At 35.1% G+C, this 20,633-nt stretch overlaps 3 long non-coding RNA genes across 8 annotated transcripts in view; all 3 read left to right on the top strand.

Annotated features, from left to right (window-relative positions):
• LOC132636453 (uncharacterized) overlaps positions 1-2,518 on the top strand; it is a 7,352-nt gene extending 4,834 nt beyond the window's left edge. For 3 of the 5 annotated variants that reach the window (XR_009581276.1, XR_009581272.1, XR_009581273.1), the window contains 2 exons: positions 60-141; positions 2,246-2,518. This is a non-coding gene — a long non-coding RNA (uncharacterized LOC132636453). Of the gene's footprint in view, positions 1-59; positions 142-1,152; positions 1,249-2,245 lie in introns of all 5 variants that reach the window. The other 2 variants (XR_009581275.1, XR_009581274.1) reach the window with 2 other exon arrangements.
• A 2,093-nt stretch (positions 2,519-4,611) lies between these two features.
• Positions 4,612-6,266, top strand: LOC132636456 (uncharacterized). 2 transcript variants are annotated; one of them, XR_009581281.1, is made up of 3 exons: positions 4,612-4,901; positions 5,741-5,788; positions 6,038-6,266. It is a non-coding gene; the product is annotated as an uncharacterized LOC132636456 (long non-coding RNA). The 2 variants fall into 2 exon arrangements; XR_009581282.1 differs by having other exon boundaries at positions 5,744-5,788.
• Positions 6,267-14,574: 8,308 nt separating this feature from the next.
• Positions 14,575-20,297, top strand: LOC132636455 (uncharacterized). Its single transcript, XR_009581280.1, has 5 exons — positions 14,575-15,055; positions 17,443-17,602; positions 17,918-17,980; positions 18,110-18,233; positions 19,628-20,297. It is a non-coding gene; the product is annotated as an uncharacterized LOC132636455 (long non-coding RNA).
• Positions 20,298-20,633: the final 336 nt, after the last annotated feature.

The following is a 20,633-nucleotide window of genomic DNA, read 5'->3' on the forward strand; positions in this document are numbered from 1 at the left end:
CCTGGTATTACCATTACTAGGCTAATGAAGTTTAGCTATGGGTTTCTTTTTGTTTCCAGTGATCTTGTTCTTGTGTCTCAATGGTTTATGGTGGTTGCTCACAGGGGTTCCCAAATGTCGCTAACGACGAATGTTAAATAGGTTTAAAGTTACTTCCTTATATCTCTTCTGAATTGAGTCATTTTTTGGTGCAATGATTTTTCGTAGTTATTTTAAATCACGTCCTTTGTAAGATTCTATATATGTTTTCCTTTTGTCAACTAATTTTAGAGACCTCTGATGTCATTCAAGCAACTTCTTTTTTTTTTTCCACCTTCAGTTGATCATTTTTATAAGTTCAGAGAATCATAACAGTTGTCCTTGTTATAGATCTTGAATGGTAAATCCTGACATTCTACACTGTTAAACTCATATTGTCAGCTTCATTAAGTAGGAGGAAGTTACCACCTGTTCATCACGTGGGAAACATGTAACACCCCGTAAACTTGAACTAGGTGTGAATATATAAAAATCTAGTGTTAAGATGATATTTTATCTATATGAATCCATTCTTGATGAATTCGGGTGGAGGATGGTCGTTTTGAAGTCAAACCAACTAGTGAAGTTCTTAAGGGCTCTTAAATTCGCCTAAGTTTTGGTAGGTCTGTCTTCTGGGCGATTTTCATGAAAATGTGTTGCGAATTTGGAAAAACTTCCTTGATTAACGTTGTAGATCTTTGAAATAGCTTTCCAACGGTAGGTCGCCCGGCCCAAACAAAGCTGCATACAAAAAGTTATGCCCGTTTTATTGAAATCTGTCTTCACTGGAAATTTTGCCTGTGTTACGGTGAGACGTTACGGGCCGTAACACGTGTTACGGGCCGTAACATGAACTGTAACGTCTCAAAAATTTCCAGAAAATCTCTGGAAATTTCCACTAAGGAACGGTCCAAAGGACGGTCCGTCCTTCAGAGGCGTCCTTTGGCCCGTTTTCACCAGAAAAATATAAATAAGACCCTTGTTTTGTTTATTCCTCCACTTCCTAAACAACCCTAAGGACGAAAATCATTCCCCCAAGTCTTCAAATCAAAGCTAAGGGCATCCTTAACATTACTAAATCATTCTAACATCAAAACCATGATTCTTAACATGATTTTTGTGATCAAAACCTAGGGTTTGCAACATAATTCTTCTCAAAGTGATTCAAGCTAGGGTTTGGGTGTTCTTCATTAGAAAAGTGATTTGTTAAACCTTGTTTAACAAATTAAGGTATGTCTCTCTTTTAAAAACCTATTTTGAATGAAAATCACTTTTTGAAACTATTGTTGGAAGTATAAATTTTATTCAAGATTCTTTAATGAATGAAAGGAAAAGCAATCTTTTCATGTTTCTTGAACTCTAATTCATGTCTAAATGGTGGTTAATGTGTGTGAGGGGACGAACCCACATTAAACCTAGATTGTAACAAACCCTATATATGTATAAGATATGATGAATATTTTCCCCTATGAGAGATGCTTAGTAATGATAGTTAAGAGTTGGTAATGACATTCTCATTGGTGAATTGGGACATGGAAATCTTTGTAAAAAGGTGTACGTTTTCAAAACATTGATTGGAATGACTTATTCTTTCGATATGCATAATGAACTTTAATGTTATTGATGGTGTGACTACTTTGAGACAAATTGTGAATCGGCTTCTATGCCATGGACTTTGTTGTTGTGTTTGCCTTGCTATTCGGGAGGAAGAGTAGCCACTATGGATCCTAGTGTATTAATTTCCTTGCCATTCGGGGGGAAGAGTGGCCACTTCCGGGTTCGCTACCTAGGGTGTATTAATTGCCTTGCTATTCGGGAGGAAGATTAGCCACCGCGAATCCATATTCCGGTGTATTGCGCAGTGTGCCTTGCTATTCGGGAGGAAGAGTAGCCACCGTGAATCCATATTCCGGTGTATTACGCAGTGTTGTTGATATTGAGTTGGGCCTATATGGGCGATTGTAATATCCATCGTTATTATGGAACTGGTATTTATGCCTGATCGATTTAAAGCATAATTGAAACCGAGATGTTGAAATGACTTTATAAAATGTTTAACAAATGATATTAAGAATCATAAAATGGAATGACAGTTTTTATACCGTCTTTTCAGAACTGATTCTTTATGTATTATTATATTTTATTTTTATATTACTTATCGTCCCCGAGGCACTCACTGAGTACGAAGTACTCAAGCATACCATTGTTGTTTTTGATGGTATGTTAGGTAATGGAGGAGAGCAGGTTCTTGATACTTCAGGCGCTTAGGAAGTACTTGCTGTTGCTGCTGATTTGGTGAACCCACACGTTCATTCGTGGGACACCCTATTATTTTGTTCATTTATTATTAGTTTTCGGGCTGCGTCCCGATGAGTCAAACTATTACCTCTTTATCCTAGAAGCTCCATAGTATACATTCTTGTGGGTAGTTGTTGAGTTTTGTTAACTCTTGGGCGTTGTCACGTTTTGATTAACTTTTATGATATTAAAGACTTTCGCTGATTTAGTTCATGTATTCATGATTTGTTACATTTAATTTATAAATTGTTGGAGGCGAATGTTGAACCTGGCGGGTTCAAGTATTATTGTTGTGTTGTTTAGGTTCTTCCGATGTTATTCATGACGTCGGATGCCGGTCACGTCTAGGGTGGGTTTTGGGGCGTGACAAAACAAAAAAGCTAGAAATGCTCAAGAATGAAGTAGAGCAGTTTGTGGCTCTTCCTGCCTGCTGCAATGGAAATGAGATTACCACGTTAAAACAGACAGAGAAAAGTTTATTTGTTGGTTGCAATTTCATTATGTGTTTCTTAAGAAAAATTAGCTCCAACTTTACCACGTCGCATCTTACTTTATAGTAATGTTGTGCACTTGCCTATGTTGCTCGGACTCTTAAAAAATATCGACGAGTGCGTGTCGGATCTTCCAAAAGTAGTGTATTTTTTAAGGATCCGACATGGATGTGGCCTCATTTTTGGAGAGTCCGAGAAATTTAGGCACTTGCATTATCATGCTCTCAAGCAGATAAAAGTGTAATAGTTGCCCCTTTTATAGAATTTGAGTGGTAAATCCAGGCATTTTGCATAGAACTCTTAGATTCGCAGCTTCACTACAGGTGAATTGCTTAGTTTTGTTAGCAGAATGTTTTACCCTATGAAGAAATATATGAAAGGGTTGAGTTTCGTTATTATCATCACTACTATTATTTTGATAACAGTGGTTTCTTCATGTAGTGATTAAAGAACTTCTGTTGTTTGCTAAATTTAGTCCTATGGAAATGAGATGTTATATTGCTACTTCTTGTGAAGAATTATTTCTCAAATAAGTATACTTCCATAGTTTTGAACCTTTGAAGAACTTACTACTCTCTTAGGAGGTACTGATTAAAGCAACAATTTGAACCAGAACGTACCTCACATAATGGAACTTATTTGTGTCAACAACTTGGTGTTAAGATTCTCTCATGTATGAAGCAGAGGCTACACATAGCCTTCTCATAAGAGGCCTTTCCTCCTTGCTTGTGATGAAGCTATCTGCTATTATAAAGGATTTTAAGTGTATCATATTTGTTTAATGCTTAATTTCAGATTAACTATTTGTGACCAAAGAATTTAGGTTTTTAGTTGATATGGTATGCTGGTGTTTCATTTGATTTCATTTCTTTTTTCAGATTTCAGAAATCAGCTGCCAATATTCATAATCCAGGCTATTGCAACATATCTCATACATATAATTTAGCCACTACAATCTCTTTGTTTTTGCCTTTCTAACAAGCTCCTGTACAAACTTTGTTTCACAAATGAATGTAAAATAGTATGAAGCATATTATGTTAATATTTATATTTTCTTTATTCGCTTTTCAGTAGTAAAAATTGCATCTCGTTATACTATATTAGAAGCATGAGTTTGGAGGTGGTTTCGTCGTCCACCTCCAACTCATATAAAAAAAAAATAGTGGACCCCATGTTAAAAAATCAAGCAATATAAAAAAAAAAGTGGACCCCATATTATAAAATAAGCAATATCAAAAAAAAAAAAACATGGACTCCATATTAAAAAATCAAGCAATATCCATGTAATTCTCAAAGTATTCCCCATTAAGTCAATAATGGTGGATTCATTCAGTTGAATTTTTATACCACGCGCTGCATTTGCAGCATTTTTGAATGACTGTCCAAAAAAGTGGCCCCCATTAAACTTTAATGTGGCAGTCTCTTACTTATTGTTACACCTCCCATTTTATTTCAAGGAGATTTCGGCTTATTAGTGGTGTATACCTTCGGTACGATAATCCGCACCAGAGTTTTGGTCATGAGATATTTTGTTTGGTATGTGTACAGGTGTATAAGTATGTATTCTTGACATTTCGAGGGAATTAGAAGTGAAACGAATCGAATCGGAGCAAAACGAAGCAGTTCAGGAAACTGCTGACACCAGTCAGCGTCGACGGCCCAAGGGACGGACAGTCGACACGTCGACGAGCCGTCGCCTGGCACCGTCGATGAGGTTCTGCAATCAGGCATCTCGGGCGGAGAATCGACGGCGCACGTCGATGAGCCGTCGACATGTCGACGAGTCGTCGACCCTGCTCGTCGACCCGCCGATCTGGAAGTTTCCAGCACTGGGTATAAATATAAGCTCCCACATTTTAATTCATTATTTCTCCCAAGAACAGACCCTATATCTCTCTAGAACCCTCTAAAACTCTCTCTCTAATTCTACAACAATCTATACCAAGAAATCAAGAGCAAAAGCCAAGATTTAAGAGATTCATATACTAGGAAGCCTATTAGGGTTTGTGAAGGGTAAGAATTCCTATGACATACAAGTGGAAGATTTCATTCTAATGAAGTAGAGTAACTCAAGGCTTATTCCAAGTGATTAAGGTAAGTTTTATGATTCTTCCATGTTATTTAAACTATTGAGGGGTTGGAAGACTTGGATTGTGGAAAGAAAGGGGACATGAGGTGAAAATATGGAAAATAAAGATTCTTTTTAAATCATGACTTGACTTGAATCATAGTTCTTGATATGTAATGAGTGCAATCTTGCTATGAATAGTAGTAAAGATGTTGTAGAAGCATTGTATGAGGATGGACACGGGATGGTGCCATAGCTAGGGTTATAAAGGAGTGATAGGGAATGTTTAGGATTGATAATGTCTAGCTTGATGAAGTTGTTGATTAAGATATGGTGGGTGTTGTTGTGATATTGGGAGTTATTATTATTATTATTACTATTATTATTATGTGGAGGAAGTCATCGAAATAAAGGAGGATATTACCCGATTTTCGTTAGTTTTAGTTAAGCATAAGTATGTCTTTGATTAGCTAATTTTAGTACGAACTTCCTTGAAGGTAGATTAGTTGGAAAGCTATTAGGGAAAATGTAAACTTTGATTTAATACAAAAAGCTATCTACATGATAAACATACACAGTTGACGATTTGCTCTTTTCATGCCATGATATATCTATATTTTAATAGTCAAAATTTTACAAATTAAAACTGGTGGCGTATGATAGTTCGATGGCTACATGCACATCTCATGACAGGAAAAAAGATTAATATATACTATGTCGTAAATTAAATGATGAGATCCTTGTGAATGTTAAATAGTTATAGTTTTGTGTATCAACATTTGATTGAATTTAGGAATACAAGGGTGGATAACTCATTGTGGGAATTGGTGTTTTCGGTACCTAACGCCGCAATTTCTCTGTGCAGCAGAACGTGATATAGCAAAGCATCAAGTTCAATTATTCAAGAGCTCAGGTATGTACTTTTATGGCATTAAGACTAAAAACACAGTGCAAAACTTATATCGGGCCCTGTAGTTTGAAATGTTATGTGTCTCTTTTACCAATTTACGTGATTGAAAACTTTCTCTCTCAGCAGCTCAGGGTATGTACTTTTATGGCATTTATAACTAAAAGCACGATGTAATATAAGTTGGTCAAGTCTAGGGGCTCTTTAGTTTATTCGCTTTACTTGGTAGCTCTGATGTATACTTTTTTCTTGTAGATAAATTTGAAATGGAATGTAACTGCGAGATATGTTCCTTTGTTGGATTTGACGGTGAGACAACCTTCTGTTCATTATGTTTTTCGCTCTAGAATTTAACTCTTTTTCTTACTTCAATTGGGTGTTTGGAAATATATGTACTTCTTGTGGTTGTTGAAAAAGTTACCAGCATATCACTTCATAGAATTTTTCCACATTTGATTATCGAATTCTCTGAATTATATCTGACTTTGCACATGATGATATGATTCCACCGTGCCCGAATGGCCGGACATGTCACCGCTAATGCGGGCTGCTTATGAGTACACCGTACCTAAATGGCCGAACATGTCACCTCTAATGCGGGTTGCTTGTGATTCCACCGCGCCTAGAAGGCCGGACATGACCACCACTAGTGGGCGGCATATGATGGTACCCGGACGCGGGTAAATGAGGACTATATATGTGATAGGTCGATGTATGTGATATGTTTAAAATGCATTTACTCTTAAAGGCTAAGCAAGTTATGTCTTCACCTTATTTTTTATGATTCCTTTATTATGCTCATTTTATTTAAGCCTTACATCTCAGTACAATGCTCGTACTGACGTCCTTATTTTTCCTTGGACGCTGCGTTCATGCCCACAGGTAGACAGGGAGGTGATCCAGACTCGTAGGAGCTATCAGCAGATTTTGAGAGCACTTCATTATCCCGTAGGTGCTATGATTTACTATTTTGCGTGTATATATATGTTTTGGGCACGACGGGGTCCTGTCCCGTCCACATGTCTAGTACTCTAGTAGAGGCTCGTAGATACGTATGTGTGGGTAGTATGGTCTCACGATTTCCCATTTGTATATGCAATTATGCATATTCTTTTGATAACCAAAGGGCTTGTGTATATAAAGGTAATTATGTTTCAAAGTGAAAATGATTTCCCTACAAATAGAAGCATGGGATTAATGAATGAGCGCAGGATGAGTATGATGAATAGTAGTACGAGCGGTGCTCGGTGGTTAGCCTCGGGTACCCGTCACAGCCCTTAGTCGGGTTGTGACACTTATCTCTCCCTCCAATCTCCATAGCTTATTTTGTACAGGTAAGGATTAATTTTTCAGAAGTAGAATATATTATTATCAAGCTTCATTTTTTAAAAGTGACTATTACAACTGATTACATTTTGTAGTTCCATCGGTGATATCTTACTTCACCAACTGTAATTCTATAATCAAATTAATTGAATATTGTTACAACTGATAAAATAAATTACTCGGATGTTTATTGCAGTACTGTTTAATATCCTAAAAAGAAACTAAGATGGGTATTACATTCTCAAAAGGCATTTTCCAATGTCTTAAGTTTCTAATTATATACGATGCACCATAATAGCCAAAATAATTTATTAGTATATACTTATGATAGGTTAAGTAAAAAAAAAAAGGATAGAAATCTTATACCGCATCTATGCCCATGTTATATGACACAATATACACAACCACCCTATGTATAAAAAGTTTCACGTTTTAGCCTAGGGAATGGTAGTTCAAATGACGTTTTCGTATTTAGAAGTAGTTAAAAATTCAATAAGTTTTGAAATTCTGGTTCAAATTTGATTAACGCATAGTTTAAAAAGTGTATATTAGCCTTTTTCTTAAATAAAGTCATATAAACTGAAACAAAGAAATAATATCATGACATAAATTATTGAACCCGTGCTCTCAAATTTCTATCTTTATATACATGACTTTCAAAAAATATTGTAGAATATATTAATTTTTTTTATAATTACATAAAACTAAAATTATAAATATATGTTGGGCCCGTACTGACACGGGCTGTGGTATCTAGTAGTAATAAGACCAGAAGATCGAAAAAAGGAATACAAACGCAATGATACCCCTTCATATTTAATGCCAAACAATGAGTCACTTAATTTGCAGTAATTTGGTGCATACTAGTTCAGCCGTCCATAAGTTCTTTTGGGACTTCTGTCTCCTCAGAAAAGTGACAACAAATTCTCCAACTGGCATCAGCAAGTGTCTTCTACCTGTTAGATAGTAACAAATGGCAGAGGGTTAACCAATAAATTATAATAAAGGTTAATTAATTACACCAACCACCGACTTTTAAATGCCTATGTATGAAAATCATTTTAGTTTTATTGTCTCATTCAGTTTCTCCAAAATAATTTGTTCGAAACAAGAAAGTTTTGAACATTTACTATTTTAGAATTGAAAACAGTTCACTAGCTAGGCGAAACAAAGAGGAAAAGACTGGAGTTAATTTCTGTGACGGTCACTTAACTAACACTTTTTATTTTAGAAAGTTATTTTTTTTTCCGGTGAAATCGGATTTGACCAAAAAATCAGTTAGTGATTTGTTTTCTAAGGATTTGAAGATAAGTGGGTCGTATTCAATCCCGAGAACTCTTATTTGTGAGTCCGCTTCGGAGTAATGGCAAGTATAAACGCGACGAATAAGGAATAAGAATAACATAATATGACTTCAAGAATGCCACCGAACTAACTTCCATGAATCTCTCCATTAATAATCTAGTGACAGTAGTACAAAGTGGTGGGGGAAGTCCCAGGTCTTGCCTACCCCTCTTTCTTCCTCAGCCTTTTGTTTATATGGACCCGAACTAGGTTATCCTACCCTACAAGTCATGATGACAAGACTATGCGAACATCACCATGCCCACGTGCGTTATGGCGCTCTGACTGGAGTGGGTGGATGTGACGGGATTTGACAGAAATGGGAGACAGCTGTAATATGTCCCCAAGTCCTTGTGGTCTCTCGATATGCCAACTCGCTTGGTGTCATCTTTTACCCAATACCGATAGTCCCCCATTTTTCGGGCCCTTCATTTCATGAGCCCGGGAAGTGGAAGAGTTCGCTCTTCCCTAAACTTTTCACGGGAATCGAGACGTTGCATCTTTTCCCTTGATCAATGGATTCATTAGGTCGGTATTTAATGCACCCAATCACTCATTCGATGACACTCTTTCAGAGACGCCGATCGACGCTTCACTGACAGGGCACGCCGCTTCGTTCCCCGAGGCTAATGATTATTTTCACTAGCTATTTAAGCGGGTGATCATGCCCACATTTCCCATCCTCACTCTCACTCATCACTTTTGTGCAAACCCAACATTGTTACCTTCTAAACCTCCTCTTTCGCAATGTCTTCATCATACATATCTTCATTTTCATCTTTTGACCTTACTCTTGCAAGCATGCGGGAGCAGATAGAGGCCACTTCGGCGGTCTTCGTTCGTCACTAACCTTTGTCTTCTTCTACCACTCGAATGATAGACTTGGGTTCTCTTGGATCTGACATTATTCCCTTCAGTTTTAACTTTGAGAGGGATTTCCGTGACAACCTTCAATTTAAGTCTATGGAAGGTATTATTTCTTTGATTGATGACTCCACCATTCCCTAAGTTCGCATTGGCTGCCAATGGGGGCTGAGGTTGATGTATTCCCGCCCCCTTCTAGTTTATACTATATATAAGCATGGGTTGGGAGATGGATCGTCGTTCGTCCCCAACTCATGTGTTAATTAAAAAAAAGAGTGGACCCCATGTTAAAAAAAATCAAAAAAATATTAAAAAATGGTGGACCTCATATTAAAAAAATTAAGCAATATCAAAAAAAAAAAAAGTGGATCCCATATTAAAAAAACAAGCAATATAAAAAAAACGTGCACCCCATATTAAAAAATCAAACAATATTCATGTAATTCCCAAAGTATTCTCATTAAGTCAATAATTGTGGATTCATTGCCACATGCGTATTAACCCATTAGTGAGAGAAAATGAAATTATTGTACAGCAAAAAGCGTGGATCCCATATTATTGCTTTTCTTCAAAAGGTTAAGTAGTCAAACCATATAATTTCCTTTCTTTTTTTATATTAGCCTGAGATCTAATCTAGATATTTAACTATTGTATTTGTTATTCCGCCATGTCATTTATTTGTTATGTCTACTAAAATAAATATACTTAAAATATTTATATTTTAAATTTTATTCTTACTCTAATAAATGTGAAAAGAGATTAATGTCGTAAAAGCAAAAATAATATTAAATGGAGATCAAATAATAAATAAGGTAAATTAGTCAAATTATAATTCTAATTGACGTTTCCTTAAAAAAACGTGCAAAAGACAACATGACAAATAAAATGAGCTAAACCAAGAATATTCACCAAAAATTAAAAAATAATAATTCTTCGTTCAAATAGAAAATCAAATTTCTACTTTGTTTCATTCTAAACATGTAAAATTAATTTAATAATTTGAATTAGAATTATCCAAATCAAAATTTAATAAAAAAAATAATAAGTATTATTTAGGTCCAATTTATATACATTAACAATAGAATATTTTACACCTTTAAATTCATCCAATTAAAATTTAAAGTATTAACTGATGCTTAAATATTGCTATTATTTTGTCTGAAAGAGAGAAAAATAGTTTCGTTTTAAACAAGTCTCTCTTTTAAAAAGCATTAATAAATTTTTGCAAACTTTGCATTTGTAGCAAACACTAATATAATAAAGTTTTGGATACGGAGCATAAACTACAATGTTATATTAATCGTGTTTTGAACATAGTATATATATTTTATCACTACCCAAACAAAGCTACATACACATAGATACACTATAATCCAAAATATTGGACCCTTGTGTAGCACGGGCATTGGAGGTGGTATCGTCGTCCACCTCCAACTCATGTTAAAAAAAAAAAAAAAAAAGTGAACACTATATTAAAAAAAAAAGTAGACCCCATATTAAAAAAATAATTACATACACATAGATACATTATAATCGAGTCTGAGCTTACGCCATGTTTAATTTAAACGTGAAGCCTTTTGGTACGAGGAAGGGTAAAATAGTAATTACGAATGAGTCCATCCATGTTCCAACGTTTAAACACGTGTCCCACTATTTCTGTTGGCTGTTGCTCCCACTTTGTTTCTTCCTTGTGTGTAGTAGTATTTTGTTGCTCTTCTTCTCTCATTTACACCGTGTTTTTTCCTTCCTATTTCATGTTAGTTTCTTATTTTTATGCTAATTGTTGATGATGAATATTTGCCCTCTCTATCACTTATATTCTCTTGCTCGACTCTTCTTTTTCTGAAATGGCAATGGAGGGCACAATAATCTCTGTGCTCAGTGAGGGCGGATTTGGCAAGCAAGTTCTTCTGCTTTTTCCTGTGCTATTCACTCTTTCCAAGTATGAGTTGTATGTTTTGGTGTGCTTTTTCTGCAAACTCTTCTTATTTGATGTTGTTGGGTGTGATATTCTTTTTGCTTATTATTGTTAGCTATTGCATGTTTGGAATTTTATTGATTTGCTCATGCATGTTTGGAAATAGACTTTTTAATTGTTGGCAAAAAAAATTTATCCTCATTGATATTGAAGATATACATTGCTGTTGGACCCGAGAACCACTCCAACTTGATTTCGGCGTTAACTTGTTGGATTTCACATGCATATGGTTGCACATTGATGCATTGAGAGTGTTCGATAATATGCCTAAATCAACTATTTTCTTAATAACTTCTTTTTTGACAGGTTCTCTACAACATATTGATCTATCTTTCAGCAATTTCAGAGGTGAGATGTGTTTTTCAGTTGTAAATTAAGTCATGCAATGATGAATTGTCATCTGTTACTATACAATGTCAATCATCAAGATGGTAACTTTTACCCACGAACCAATCTTGGACTATATTATGAAGGTCAGCTATAATGTCTGTGTAATTTGGCAACTTTCTATTTCCATCTGTTAGGGCTGATCTATTTTTAGGGTGTGTTTCATTTTCAGTCTCTTGGTCTAGATTGTTGCTTTGCCCCTTCAATGGGAACATCAGTTGAGGTTACTACAGGTCCAGGAATGAGCCACACCTTAATTAACTTAGCTGAAAGTGATAGACTAGGTATACTATCTGAAGTAAGTGCTGCCTTCCCCAATCTTAGATGCAATATGGTGAATGCTCAAGTGTCAGAACTTTAACACCTGAGTAGAAGCTATATCGCAAGTTACTGATGAGAAAATAATGGGGTTACAATTTTGGACCCTGAAAAGTTGTTTATGATCTAATTTATCCAATTTTACCAGTTGTTCCACAAAATAACCATTTATCATGCTGAAACTCCAAAGGTACATTGCTTACTTCCAGTAGAAAATTATTGAAAATTATTTTATGCATTATGTATTGTCAATTCACTATGAATCGAAAGCTAATTACTGACTCAGTTCCAAATTACTACTTTTTGGCAGATAATTAAATGGGAGCCGACTTGACAAGAGGACCCATGAAGAAATAATATAGCCATACATGGCTTTAGTGAGATGAACACCATGCCAGTTAACGTGTTGAGAAGGTCAGGACAAGAGCTTGCAGAAGGAGAACCCATGTGTTGAATCCGTCAAAGTCAATATTTGCTCCATGTTGGTTTCAATTCTGCGTTTTACACGGAGGTACGTAGTTTGTGATAACATTGAGAGAGTATTTAATTATGATCGCATTACTAATGCCGCACTGTTGTTAAACCAATAGGCTTATAAAACCTTACCTTATCCAACAACAAAATAATACCAATAGGCTTATACTGGATTAAAATGGAATCTCCGAAACCCAGGGCTGGAGTGAATGTGGCAAATGAGATATTTTAAGATATTTAAGCAGAAATTGCAGCTATCAAATTACTGACAGTTGCTTCTAATACCAACATGGTAAAAGGAATATGATACAGAAAAAATGTGTGCACCTTCACGCTATTGCAGGAACTTCCCTTTAGAGTTTGCAGGACTTATAACAATAACGTCATTAGTTGTTAGCCTATAGAAGCCAATAATTCCTTATTGTAAATTCCCTATGTGGTTCTTGATTTAAACTTTAAGAGTTCCTTGCAATAAACAATAAAGTAGATTTTAACATTGGTATTTGGACTCATAATAGAAGGGCAAAGGAATGCAACATCTATTGAAAAAGGCCTAAGATTCAAGTACAGTTCAGATAGCTTTTTGTACAATGTATCATTACAGTTGCTGCCATGTGACCAGGAGGTCACGGGTTCGAGCCGTGGAAACAACCTCTTGCAGAAATGCAAGGTAAGGCTGCGTACAATAGACCCTTGTGGTCCGTCCCTTCCCCGGACCCCGCGCATAGCGGGAGCTTAGTGCACCGGGCTGCCCTTTTTAGTGTTCCACCCACCCCTTGTTCAGTTATTCAATATATACGATTTTTAGAAATTACATTACTCGAATTATTATCGAAAGACTAATTCATTTCTTAAGCATGAGTCAATTCTAGCTAAATGTGTACAAGTGAAAGAAGCAATTTCATAGGACAAGTATCATGCTCTCCAATGGGTACCCAATTTATTGTTTTAACCATGTATCCTTTAAAATGGATTGTTGTTTGCCTGTTCTTAAAGATATTATTTGAGCAGTTGGAACTTGGAAGTTAAGTTTTTTTTCTAGAGTGTATTCTTCTTTCAATAAACTTCAATTCTTTTGGGTCAAAATATAAGATTGAGGTACTGGCTACTGGGTAACCAATGGAGCAGAGCTTTACTGCATGCTTTCGTGCTTTTTAGTGCATTCTAAAAGCAAATATACCGACTTGTTACACTTGAGTTTCTTAAATTGTATGATGTAATGGCATCTTCTTGGTTGTTATTTCTGCAGAAAAACTTGGTGAGAGCTGGCTCTGACCAAATCATGACCATATTCCTTTCGAACCAAGTATTCTGATTAATCTTTTTGAAAGAGTTTTAATCTTTTAAAGCTAATGACTATGGACTTCATGCAATTGTAGAATCCTTTAATCCTTTTGTATAGTGGGACCACCAGCATGAACATGAACAATCAAATGTTTATTGATTCCTCATTCTCATGGGATCAATCTTAGGAATGTGAGTGTACAACATTGTTTCTCAAAAGGAATATATATAATATAATCGCTTTTACGTTAATAATTAGTCAGCTTGATGGTATTGCTTTTTTTATTTGGGGTATAATCCTACTAGATAACTAAAACATGTATGAAATTTTTTTCTCATGGTCGGACCTCTTTTGAACGACGATGTTAGGCATAAGCCCGTGCTCAGCACGGGCACGGACCATCTAGTAACAATAATAAGTGAAGCTTTTGTGGGACAACGAAGGGTGTATTTTTGTTTCTTGAGGGTATTTTGGTATTTTGATTCTTAGATTCACTTCCTCCACTCTGCTGATAAAGCCACCCTCCACGTGTAATTATTTCAAACAGGTGTCAAGCGATTCATCTTCCCTTTCTTCATTTTGTCACTTTCCTTTTCATCTCTCTCATTCTCTGCTAATTGTTTCTCTGTCAGGTTTGGTTCTTCATCTTCTTTCTTTCTCTTTCCTTTTTATCCACTCTTTTCTTCTGGTATATTATGTTATTATCTTTTGGTCTTTTTTTGAAGTTTCAGCATTGATTTTTCAGTTTCTTTGCTACAGAGAAGCAGGAATCTCCTTTTTCTCAATCATGCATGTATAAATTTGTAGCGGTAGACACTTCCTAAATTAGTAGATTCCGTTATTTGGCTTGGCAAACCTTGGATTGTATGTGATTTGAGGGTTCTCTATCACTTGCAACAGGTTCTTTTGCAGCAATGGCGTGGTCTCCTTCTCTTTGCCCCATTAGAAATGCATATTCAAGCCTCAAAATATTGCAATTGATCCTTCTAGACGTGTATGATGAAACCATTCTTCTTTCTTGTGAACTCAGCTCATAGAAAGGAGATAACTTAGTATTTATTTAGTCAAATTTTCTGGTAAACCGCTGATTTCTTGCTGGATGAAATTAACAGTGCTTAGAAATTTCTTTGTTTCTGGCTTCGGAAGAGTCACGTTCTTGTTATTGATTTCTATGTCGAGTATTTGTGACTCATTTATTTGAAAAATAATGGTCACAAAATATTAATTTCACAGGTTCTTGATAGTGGAAGTTGTTGATCAAGATATGGAGAAAAGTACATTGCCTCGACAGTAAGAGGTAATTTAGGCACTCTTTTTCTGATGTTATATACTTAGTTATAATGCTAAATGGTTGTTCTTTATTTTTCATGGATGTTATAAGTACGGGTATAGATGTGTGTATTTTAGGAATAAATCAAATGTTAAGATCACAATGAAACGCTTGCAAAATAAATGCCTAACGATAAAAGGAAGTTATTGAACTACAAGAGTAAGCATTACACTCTTTTGAGATTGTAGATGAGAAACAATATAAGTGAGTGAACTCATTGAGTTTTATCAGTTTGGAGGTTGCATGATGGTTGCCTAGAAGAAGAAAGAAGAAAGATTGTTTGGCTATCTTAGGAAATTCAAACGGTAACACATTTTTCTTTAAGCTTAGATATCTTAAAAAGTTAAAAGTGTAACACATTTTTCTTTAAGCTTGGTAATTAGGAACAAGTTGATGAGGACTGAATATACTGTGATCATGTTCATATCACTCGCTCTTGAGTTTTAAACATTCCACGTGAAAAATATAAAGTTACATACGGTTAATGATATTAATTGCTGGGGTTGAACATTTCTTTTCCCTGTCTTAGATATTTTCCTAATAATGAAATTTCCAATGTCAAACTCTGAGTATATGGAGTACACTAAGGTTTTGAATTATTTACTTCTATTTTTCTACTGTTGGTGTTGGTTGGTCACTACCCAGTGTAATCCCACAATAGTGGGGTCTGGGGAGGGTAAGATGTACGCAGCTGTTTCTACTGAACAATGGAATTTGTAGTTTGCCTTATTAAATTATACCAGTCCAAAAGCTAAATCTATTGTTGATGGAATTAAAAAGTTAAACTATTCACAAAGTCACAACACAATGGATATCGCTTTTTGGTTGCGGAAGAAAGACATCATGAATTAAAGTTAAAGTGAATCTCTTTTAATCATTGTTAAAAAGGTGTATGCTAAATGAAATTGTCGAAGCAAGTGAAAGATCTGGTGTTTGAGGTTTCTCTTATGTTAGTAATTATGTACTCATTCCTTTCATTCATATAAACCACAAACTTTATCACTTCTTAGGAGTCATGTTGTACTTCAGCATAAACTTTAGCTCACTATTAAAAACTGAAAAAATGGACTAGAGATACTGTCACGTTCTTTGACTTTCTTGAACATCTACATCTGCTCAATAATTTCAGATGAAAATATTCAAACTTCAGAGTTTACAGACTTTGAAGGCAAGAAAAACATCTGTTTCTCACTCTGGGTTGACGAACAATTGCCATTTTCTTTTCATGCTTTCAACATTTGATGACCTAATTCAGTAGATTGCTAGAAATAGATTCAATCTCAAGTATTCTTTCTAATCCCTCGACATGTAAATTAAAAGCATATTTGTCTAGATGTTAATTGTGACTCCACCCAGAAAAGACTTCAATTTGTTCAACAGGGAGGTTGTTCAAATATAGTTAAAAAATATATAAGGTAGTGTTTATCTCTTAGCAATTCTCGACATTTGTTTGTGCAGAAATATCAGAACAAATGATTTTGCCTCATTCTCGGGGAATAAAAGTGAGAAATTAAAAGCCTGAAGTTGATAATTAAATTCGACAATTGTAAAAGCTAAGATAAATTTTAAAGACAGTTATAGGAAAGCAATGAAATAGGGATTCTTTGGATAAAGGTCTGATTCAGGAGGTAAAAAAGGCTAAGAAAAAGCTGGAGGATATTCTGGAGTTGGAGTAGATCCTGCAATATTCTTATGTCTTTATTTGCACATTTGATGCATAGAAGTTTGAATCCTTGCTGTGATATTTAGCAGTGTAGTATATTTTTTGTTAGTGTATTAGTGTACAATCTATGATGTTTAGCAGTGTAGTCTATGTTTCAATAGTGTACAATCTGTTATAGTGTGCATTATTGAAACGTAGGATCTCTGAAATTTATAGATTACTAATACAAGCATATCTATGTTTGCTTAGGGATGACTAATATTTAATACTAACAGAGGAATTCTTTTAATCCATGTTGGCCATGGAGGGGTTGGGGGGAAAGGGAACCAGTAGAATACTACTGAAAAGGTACTATCCTATAATGGAACGTTTTATAAATCACACTTTTATAAGAAGGTAAAAAGAGAGATTTAAATTTGAAAGTTGTAGCAGATGAATTGAACCAAACATTGTATTGTCTTCTTTTATGGAAGCTTTGATTGGTTGAGATGTTGAATAGGTCATAGGTGTTTAGACACTTTCTTTACTGAACCTCTTTGCCATCGCTATGTCTTCCATAGTGAACCGGACCACAACTTTCCTTTTTAATTTTCTTTGAAATTTTTTCGGTAGCTTCTTCAATCTCAGATACCAGGATATAGTATGTGGCACATTCATCCATTACAGTGAGCAATATTAATTTAATGCACAGGCAAGAGTGAATTGATGACTGAAATGAATTCTCCATCCACCGTCTTCTCTCCTAAATCAGAGTTTCCATCACTGGATCCTTTCAGAGATTATTCATGTTGTGGCTATCTTGCAAAGGCTATTCGCTTCGTCTAATGTTTCTGGTCTAAGCTCCAGTTGTCGTAAGTTTTCTTGCCAATTAATCTTTTCTTATTGCACATGTTTCTGGGTAAAATTTTGTTAGATTCTTACATGTCTGTCAGTATTTTCTTCCCATCGTCACATGCATATCTAGAAATAGATACTCAATGCGTGTTTTGATTAATTCTCTAACGGCTTAATTGCTTGAGAAAATTACTGATCGAAATCCGCTAATAGCAATTTGTCAGTATTCTCGCTATAAAATGAGTACGACAAAATTAGTCCGTCTTCGAGATTATTTAAAGTATCAAGTTTTTCTTTCTAATTGTTGATACGTGTCAAATTCCGATATTTAGGTGATATCTCAATTCTCAACCCCAGGTTTTTCCTTACAAGGATGAAAAATCAGTTTGCTTGAGGTAATCATTGTTCTTCGGTAGAAAGTTCACTTACTAGATTCATTATGTCAAACTAAGAAATTTGATGCGCGACGAGGGTGTTTGATAGTATGCCTAAATCAGAATTTTTGTATTTCTCTCTTTTGACAGGGCAACTTCAATCTGGATTTATATCATCCGCTCATTTTTTATTTTTTTTTATGGAAGTGAGCTTCTTTAACATATGGGATTCGATAAATGTATCTTGATGATACGCGATGAAGGATTATGGGAGGTGAATAAACATACTCTGTCCAATTTATATGATACACTTTCCATCTTGAAATGTCCTAAATATTTGACACTATTCAGTTAGTTAAATGATTTTGAATTCTTCAAAATTGTTAGTTATATAGAGAAATTTATTCTCCGTGTCTCATAAGTATGATAAAGGGGTGTCCTGCATTCCGATGGTACCTCCATCACCGTTGAAACTGAATTGGAAATCAGTGCAATTATGGCGAAGAGTGTCTTGCATTGTGGCACTAAAATTGTAGTGCTTTGTGTCAATTTTGAACTGGCAATTTGTATAACTGTGATAAAGGATGTCTTGCATTGTAGTGGTAGTCTCTGTATTACTCTTAAAATTGAATAAGAAATTCAGATAGTAAGGAAGGCTTCCTTGCAAGTAAGAAATAATACCAAGCTTCCCCAATGAAGATTATATGGAAAAGGGATTTTAATCAGTTCGTTCTTGTGGCCGGAATTATTTGGGGTATGCTCATTCTAATCGCTTTTGTTATTTCATGTTTGGTTTTGCCAGTCATCTATTGTACTTTTCTCTTTAGTTAACTATTTCATGCGTTCTTGATTTTGTTTCCTCTGCCATATTTACGGAAGCATTCGCTTGCTTCGAGTTTTTGGAGGATGAGGAGTTTGTGGTAATGAACAATGTGACTATCATTGAAGAACCCGATTGGTAATCTTAGCATATTTAGCATTTGGAGTCTAAACGCAAATTAAACGTTACCCTCTTTCAGAAGTTCTCTACCTTTATGGTTAATGGAACCATGGGGTTTTCTGAAGCCGGAAGTAGTATGTATGATCTTGTTATTGCCAATTTTTGTTTCAGAAATTAATTAGAAACCTATACTTTTTACGTTTTGGAATGGGAATCTGCATTTACTTGCTACTTTTCTCTCGCCGGTGGGTTCTTCTTCATCTCTCCTTTCTTTTTATTCAATTTTTGTGTTTTAAATCTATTGATTTCTTTTTATGTTTATCTATTTATCTCTCTTTCTGGTGAGTTGTAGTCCTCTTCCTCTTTTCTTTTTGCTTAGTTTTTTTTTTTTTTGTTTGTTTGTTTGTTTGTTTGAACGGGAGTGTTGATCTGTATGTTCTTGGGTGTGTGAGTATAGTGTACTGCATGTGTTTTTGAGACTAATTTTTTAAGAGTTTGTCCCTGTTTTGTCTGAGTGTACCGGGCATGTGTTTTTTTTTTTTTTTGAGTCTTTACTCTGTTAGTTGTTTTGTGAAATTTTTATTTGCTATTTATAATTGTGTGTATATGTTTGCTCCGTAATCTTTTTGATAATGTCTTGCCATAAATTTTATGCGTCTGTTAGTTATTGTCCGGATATGCAGTATGTCTTTTTGATGATTTTTCCTTTCTTACCAACAACTAATTAGAAGTGGACTATGCACCCAAGGTGCTTGATGATATGTCTGCAAAAGGTGAATCTGAACTTATATATTCTGTTAGGCTTTTAGTCTTGACTCTCTACTGGTTTTGCGATGACATTATTAACTTGTGAAGTAATCCATGTTGGACAGAAGAACCCATAAAGATATGCATGTTCATTATCACTTTGAATCAAGAAATTAGAAGGTTGTCAACATAGTTACCTTAAGTCTCATGGATGAAGAAAATATTATTGCATTTGGTTTAGGTACTCGCATTCATTAATATTCCGCGTTCATACATACATTAAAATGATGTTACTATAGTTGGAAAGCTATTAAGGAAAATGTAAACTTTGGTTTAATACAAAAAGCTATCTACATGATAAACATACACAGTTGACGATTTTCTCTTTTCATGCCATGATATATCTATATTTTAATAGTCAAAATTTTACAAATTAAAACTGGTGGCGTATGATAGTTCGATGGCTACATGCACATCTCATGACAGGAAAGAAGATTAATATATACTATGTCGTAAATTAAATGATGAGATCCTTGTGAATGTTAAATAGTTATAGTTTTGTGTATCAACATTTGATTGAATTTAGGAATACAAGGGTGGATAACTCATTGTAGGAATTGGTGTTTTCGGTACCTAACGCTGCAATTTCTCTGTGCAGCAGAACGTGATATAGCAAAGCATCAAGTTCAATTATTCAAGAGCTCAGGTATGTACTTTTATGGCATTAAGACTAAAACCACAGTGCAAAACTTATATCGGGCCCTGTAGTTTGAAATGTTATGTGTCTCTTTTACCAATTTACGTGATTGAAAACTCTCTCTCAGCAGCTCAGGGTATGTACTTTTATGGCATTTATAACTAAAAGCACTATGTAATATAAGTTGGTCAAGTCTAGGGGCTCTTTAGTTTATTCGCTCTACTTGGTAGCTCTGATGTATACTTTTTTCTTGTAGATAAATTTGAAATGGAATGTAACTGCGAGATATG

Source organism: Lycium barbarum, chromosome 4 (genome assembly GCF_019175385.1).
Source record: "Lycium barbarum isolate Lr01 chromosome 4, ASM1917538v2, whole genome shotgun sequence".
NCBI lineage: Eukaryota > Viridiplantae > Streptophyta > Magnoliopsida > Solanales > Solanaceae > Lycium > Lycium barbarum.